The sequence below is a fragment of the Bufo bufo genome, chromosome 1 (assembly GCF_905171765.1).
Source record: "Bufo bufo chromosome 1, aBufBuf1.1, whole genome shotgun sequence".
NCBI classification, from domain to species: Eukaryota; Metazoa; Chordata; class Amphibia; order Anura; family Bufonidae; genus Bufo; species Bufo bufo.
This window is the reverse complement of record NC_053389.1, coordinates 417,117,103-417,124,006: the sequence shown is the minus strand read 5'-3', so window position 1 is coordinate 417,124,006 and position 6,904 is coordinate 417,117,103. Positions and strand designations below refer to the sequence as shown.

Genomic DNA, 6,904 nt, shown 5'->3' with positions numbered 1-6,904 from the left:
TGCAGCAATATCTGTCACCTGGCATCACAAGTGACAGGTTGGAAATATGTGAACGATTCCACAGAAAATTATGGGATCGGTTGTGAGTTGAGTTTCCTTCCAGCATACACACCAGAGGAAAACTGAGCCAGATTGCCGAACATATGTGAAGGGGCCCTTATGTATGTGAATTTTCCAGATCAGTACTGTGTATGACATGTAGGCTGTGTACTCTAGTAGTTTATTACTATGTGGAAACCAAGCTAATTTCCATCATGCGATTCGATCCATTAAACAGCAACTTTAACTTTCATTTTGATTAGTGTTGAGCGAAGTGGAATTTGATCCAAATTTCATGATAAATTCGATTCGTCGCCAAGCGAATTGATTTTACCTGAAATAGTGTAAAATCATACTTACCTCTTCTATTTGCTCGCGACGGGCTGGCCGAAATCCCATGCGCGGTGATGTATGACCGTCGTGATGACGTCATCTTGGGCAAAGCAAGATTTTGCACCAGATCTTCAATCAAGAAGGCGGCTGGCTCGTCGCGAGCAAATGGAGGTGGCAAGTATGATTTAATTTATTGTTCTGTTAATTTTACACTGTGTTTTTACTATCAGATTCTGCGGCATCTGAGGGGTACAATGACGGGGAGCGTGGGCAATCGCAGCTCCCTGTCACTGCACCCACCACTTACAAAGAAATGCGCTTTGTGATGTAAGTCGCCACAATGCAAATTTTTTTTTTTATTCCGCGAAGCAGCCAAATCGAATTTTCCAATACTTCGCTCATCTCTAATTTTGGTAATCACATTAGGATAAAATAATAGCATCATTTCACAGCTGCCTTCTATGGTTCAGTCTGTTCTTCCTGACCAAATGTGTATTTCTGGTAATATGTCAAATGGGATAAATTCATTTTAAATGGCAACACATCAATATTTTATAAAAATAAAAATGTCCAAATAAAGCCCTGAATATCTAATATTTTAAGGGGTCAATCGGAAAATTTCAAGTAATTTCCATATTAGTTTTTGAACTGTCTTTATTTGTACATGTCAAAAAATAAAATGAACAGGTCAATAATCTGTCACTCATGTAGTTCTTAGGCCTAGTTCAGATATATAAGTTGCGCTTGGCGAGTTGTCTTATGCCGGAGCCGGGCACAACTGATATATCTGTACTGCACTTGGGTGCACAGGTCCAGCTTCTATAGACTGATAGTACCGGACAGAAAGGCCTATTAGACATCCTGCATCATAAGTGATATGCTGGATGTATCTGAGCTATCCCATAGAAAACTATGGGATCAGTTCTGGCTTCAGATCCCCTCAGGCGTTTCATACTGAAGGGGAACTGAACTGGATTGCTGGATTTATGTGATGCAGTAGCATGATTTGGTATATATATATATATAATATACTTATTTTAATTTAAAAAAATTTACAAATCAAGCTGAGACCAAATCTAATTCTTTAGGCGTTTGCATGCCTTCCCTCTAGACCTTAGAATAAGGCCTCTTTCACACATTTTTTTTTTTTCGTTTACGGGCCGTTTTTTGCGTTCCGTATACGGTCCGTATACGGAACAATTCAATTCAATGGTTCTGCAAAAAAAAGGAATGTACTCCGTAAGCATTCCATTTCCGTATTTCCGTTTTCCGTTCCGTTGAAAAATAGAACATGTCCTATTATTGCCTGCAAATCACATTCCGTGGCTCCATTCAAGTCAATGGATCCGCCAAAAAAACGGAACACATACGGAAATGCATCCGTATGTCTTCCATATCCGTTCCGTTTTTGCAGAACCATCTATTGAAAATGTTATGTCCAGCCCAATTTTTTTAATGTAATTACTGTATACTGTATATGCCATACGGAAAAACGGAACAGAAACGGAAACATAACGGAAACAAAAAACGGAACAACGGATCCGTGAAAAATGGACCGCAAAACACTGAAAAAGCCATACGGTGGTGTGAAAGAGGCCTAATTTGCATTCAATAAATGTGATGTGTTAAGAGTGAGCTTGCTGAAAAGTTAAACACTACTATTTTTACTACTATTTTCTTGTAGGAATCTTTTTTTTTTTGGCAATTGTACTTTAACATGCAAATGTGCATTATGCAAATACATCCATACTCTACAGAATTGGCGTAAAATAAATGTTTATTTCTCACGTATAATGACCTCAATGCTCATCACTGAGTTTAGGTTTCAGGGGAACTTTCCAAGATTTTCAGCTCAGCAATCTACAAAAATGCATTCTGAATATATGCAAAATGTAACAACCAATACAATATTGCATTTTGTTATGTACACAAACCAGCCTAATGTTAACTAGAGGAGAAAAAAAAAGAAAGAAAATAATTTAATATAATAAAAAAGCATTATTTACAACAAAATGTCAGATGAGTTTTTACTCCTGATCAGTACCTATCATGTCGTGCTCTGGGCCTACAGGCGGCACCAACAGTAACAGACCTGCTGTTTTGCCATGATATTGGCTCCCATGTGGCACAGACCTGACTGGTTTAAATACTGCAGACATTTTCTATGTATAAAATAACCAATGTCGTTTTCCGTTATCTTCTAATTATATTAAATCTCTTACTTCTCTTTTGTTCTATAGCTTATTGTTTTACAAACGGAACCTGTTTGGATTTCAGAGGCTCAGTGAGAACCATTCTATGACATAAAATTTCATATACAGCGAGACAAAACTGCCAGGAATTCATTTTCTTTATTCTTCAGACTTTAAACATTTTCCCAGTAGTTATGGTCAGCGTGACTCTTTGGGTGAATGTATTTATTGCTAAAGCCTCCTGGGATTAAATAAACCAAATGACACACTTGGATAATCTGAAAATATACTGGTGATGCTAACAACTGAACACTACACAACATAAAAGATGTGGATCTTCTGTTTGCTGGTCTGTCCAGCATGCCAAATTGTCCTTTGTTAACTCTCAGTTTGCATTCTCACACAAAGGGGTTAAAGTCACATCTATTCTTTGGAAGGTGCAGGACAGATTTGTTTGAATGATCTTTCCAGTCTATATAATCCATACCACCACATTTTTAGTGCTTTCTGAATGGCCCCTAGCCAAGTTCTACCATGCTCGGATGCCATGGAGTGCAGATACACTGCTTGCTTGCTGAATGGGTGTCTGCACTGTGTTTAAGTCCCCCACACTAAAATTCATGAAATTATTACTAGCTGAGGTGGGTTGCATGCTTGGCATGGATGAGTAACTGCAGTTGTAACTGCCACTGCAGGCTGGATTACTGTAGTTGGAGTAGGGAGGATAAGTGTTGTAGCTGTAAGGGTTAATGCTGACATTATATGGGGAATTGTATGGAGAGGACTCTCCCAAACAAGGTTTGCCATCTCTCACCAGAACAGGTACTGCTATCCTCCTTGGGGGTGGAAGGCCCACCATTTCCAAAGTCTGATCTTGTCTTTGTCTTTTGCATTTGTACCTTCTATTCTGGAACCAGATCTTCACCTGTGTGGAGGTGAGCTTCAAAACATTGGCTAAATGGTCTCTCTCTGGGGCTGACAGATATTTCTGCTGTTTGAATCTCCTTTCCAGTTCATAGACCTGGGCTTGGGAGAACAGCACCCTGGGCTTTCTTCTTTTTCGTTGCCTTGGCCTGTCTGGGTCTTCCAAGTCTCGCTTATCAGTTTCCAAATTTTTCTGCAAAGAGCAGAGATCTGTAAAAATAAAGCAGATATTTGGGAGTAAGATCTAGCTATCAGGGTAGGAAATGAGTACAGGCAAGTGATGTGTTCTAAGCACCTCTCTTATTATATACAGTAATTGAATGCCATAAAGGGTATATGCTATACAATAAACATATAATTTCTATTCAAACTATAAGTCTGTCATACATTACATTCACAGTTGAATTTTATTCATTCATTTTTCATTAATTTTCTGTCATTCAATTTTTTTTTTTCATCTGGTTAAAAATAATTGGATCTAATAGAACACTATACATATATATATATATATATATATATATATATATATATATATACAAATTATTTATACATATGTTCTATTACATTACTCTTGTTTTAATCTTGTAGAATACAATGTATTTTTAGATCCAATATGTTAAAAGAAGGGAAAAAAAAGAAAAAAAAGAGACATTATGACTAAGATGGAGAGTTATAATTTTGGCATCAGCTTGCTTCTGAAATAAATAAATAGTATCTGTCCCATTATTACTCTGTTGCAATATGTTCTTCAACATGAGGGAAAACCCAAGAAAATGTAACTGAATGCAATATACATTCCCTATTGTTATATAAAAAGTGCTAAACAATTTTATACTACAATAATAATAAGTGTTTATGATGAGAATACCAAAATGTAATAGCAGAATTGATATGAGAGGTTCAAGACTGGCAGAGTGACTCACAATTTTGTAGAGTGTGTTTAAGTGTGATTCACTTATCTGTACTTATTACATAAGTACAGAAACACTTGTGTAGATTTCTGCTGTTTTTGCATTCTGTTCATAATTATAATATAGTCCTAATGGTAGCAGTTGAAGTAATGTTTCCTGTGTACTTGATGCTTAGAAAATTTTTAGGATATTATTATTATTACTACAATAACTATTACATTAACAAAAGCAACAATAATATTGGCAGCAGAACTCTGCCTACAAAATTATTGTAATAGTCTATATATATATATATATATATATATATATATATATATATATAATTAGAATTATTATAGCAGTGACTATTACATTAACAAAAGCAACAATAATATTGGCAGCAGAACTCTGCCTACAAAATTATTGTAGTAGTAATATTTATATTGAAATTAGTGTAGCAGTAATATATAAGTATATTATTAGAATTATTGTAGTAGTAATATTTATATTATTAGAATTATTGTAGCAATAATATCTTTGTATATTATTAGAATTATTGTAGTAGTAATATCTTTGTATATTATTAGAATTATTGTAGTAGTAATATTTATATTAGAATTATTGTAGTAGTAATATCTTTGTATATTATTAGAATTATTGTAGTAGTAATATCTTTGTATATTATTAGAATTATTGTAGTAGTAATATCTTTGTATATGATTAGAATTATTGTAGTAGTAATATCTTTGTATATTATTACAAGTGTAGTGGTAATATTTATATGATCAGAAGTAGTAATATCCATATAATTAGAATTGTAGTAGCAATATTTATTTATATGATTAGAATTAGTGCAGCAGTAATATCTATTTATATTATTAAAATAATTTAGTAGTAGTAACATAACTTACATCTATATCATTATGCAGTAGTGTATTGGTGTTATTATTGGCGTCATATAACAGTGCTATACAATACACACATACATATTTTTATGGCGACTCAGCACATACTGTACACAAGTCTATACCGAGCTACAGATGAGATTTTCTAGTTATAAATCGGGTTACCAGTATATAGCTAGATATATCCAGATTGTATTTCTGTTAGAATTATGGCTTTATTACAAGCACTCCCCAATGCACTAGTTGTTACTAGGCAGTAGGTTTTTACTTGACTTCAATCATCGATCAGGTGGCATCAGCCCACCCTCCCACTAACCACACAATATCAGGTTCCCCTCTTTACCTTTCTTGTCTTCTTTGTGCTCTTTAGAGGAGTCCATTTCCATGTAGTTTTTGACAAAGAAGGATCCAGGGAATGGAGAAGACCCCTTGTTGTTGTCCCTCTGAGACATATCCTCTGTGAGCTCAGAAAGGCAGGGGGGTCCCCGGATAAGACTCTTGTTTGAAGCTGGAGAGCATACATGAAGAGGTGTCCAGTCTGGGGGAGATGTCCATGGTAGAGAGGCCACTCTGATGTTGCTCTAAGTTCAGAATGTCTTTGACAGAAAATGGAGTGGAAGTCATAGGGCTGGCAAACATCATGGCACCAACACCAACACCAAATACAGACTCATGTACCCTCCCCAGACCTGAGAACGAGAGAGGGGCGAAACTGGATCCTATTATCCTAGAAGCAACTCATTCCAAGCAGAAGTCCTCACCTAGTAAGTGCTGGCCAGGCTGGGGAATTACTCTCCATAAGGAAGGAGGAGGAGGCGGGGCCAGAGCGGCCTTCTGCAGCCTCTCATTGGTCAGACCCGTCCCGGTGACGCAAGGTCCCTCACATATAGCTCACCTAATATAGGCATCCAGCAAAACACATCCACTACTTTTAAAGGGGCTGACATATATCTCCATTAAAGTTACTTTTCAGTACAGAAGTGCATCTTGTATCCTTTTCAGTAGTTCTGATGTCCATGCTGCTCTTGGTTTATCTTCACTTTAAGACATCGTTCCTATTTCCATTGATGAATTTACAGCTAATAAGCTTCAATTTTAACTGGATTTTATTATTCAGATTCCAGGCCTATATGTATTACTATTATTATTTGTATTATTAATATCGGTATGAACTAAACAGTACTTTGTTTATGCTTGAAACAGTTCTCTTTAGTGCAAAAAAAAAAAAAAGTGTATATATATATATATATATATATATATATATATAGCTGTAATACAAAATGAGTTATTATTGTTTATTATGATGCTTACTACTACTACTATACTACTATGGGACTACTTATGTAGTAGTAATATAGTAGAGTGCTATAAAATGATATAGCAAAAATAAATCAGAATATTTAAATAGCCATTGTCTCCATCATATTGGATTACATCAATCTATAATTCCTGAAGTATCCCATATCATTTTAATGTGACACAGCAATGGTTATTTCAACTGTTAAAAAACTCCTAGGAACTAGTATTTGGTAGTAGCTGTGGTAGGTATACTCCAAGACTAGATTAACGCTTCCAGTTCTCATTTTGTTTGGTAATATCTTTGTAAATGAAATGTACATAA

The 6,904-nt window shown here is 35.4% G+C and overlaps 1 pseudogene; it reads right to left on the bottom strand.

Annotated features, from left to right (window-relative positions):
• Positions 1 to 2,736: 2,736 nt before the first annotated feature.
• Positions 2,737 to 6,035, bottom strand: LOC120987043 (annotated as a pseudogene).
• Positions 6,036 to 6,904: the final 869 nt, after the last annotated feature.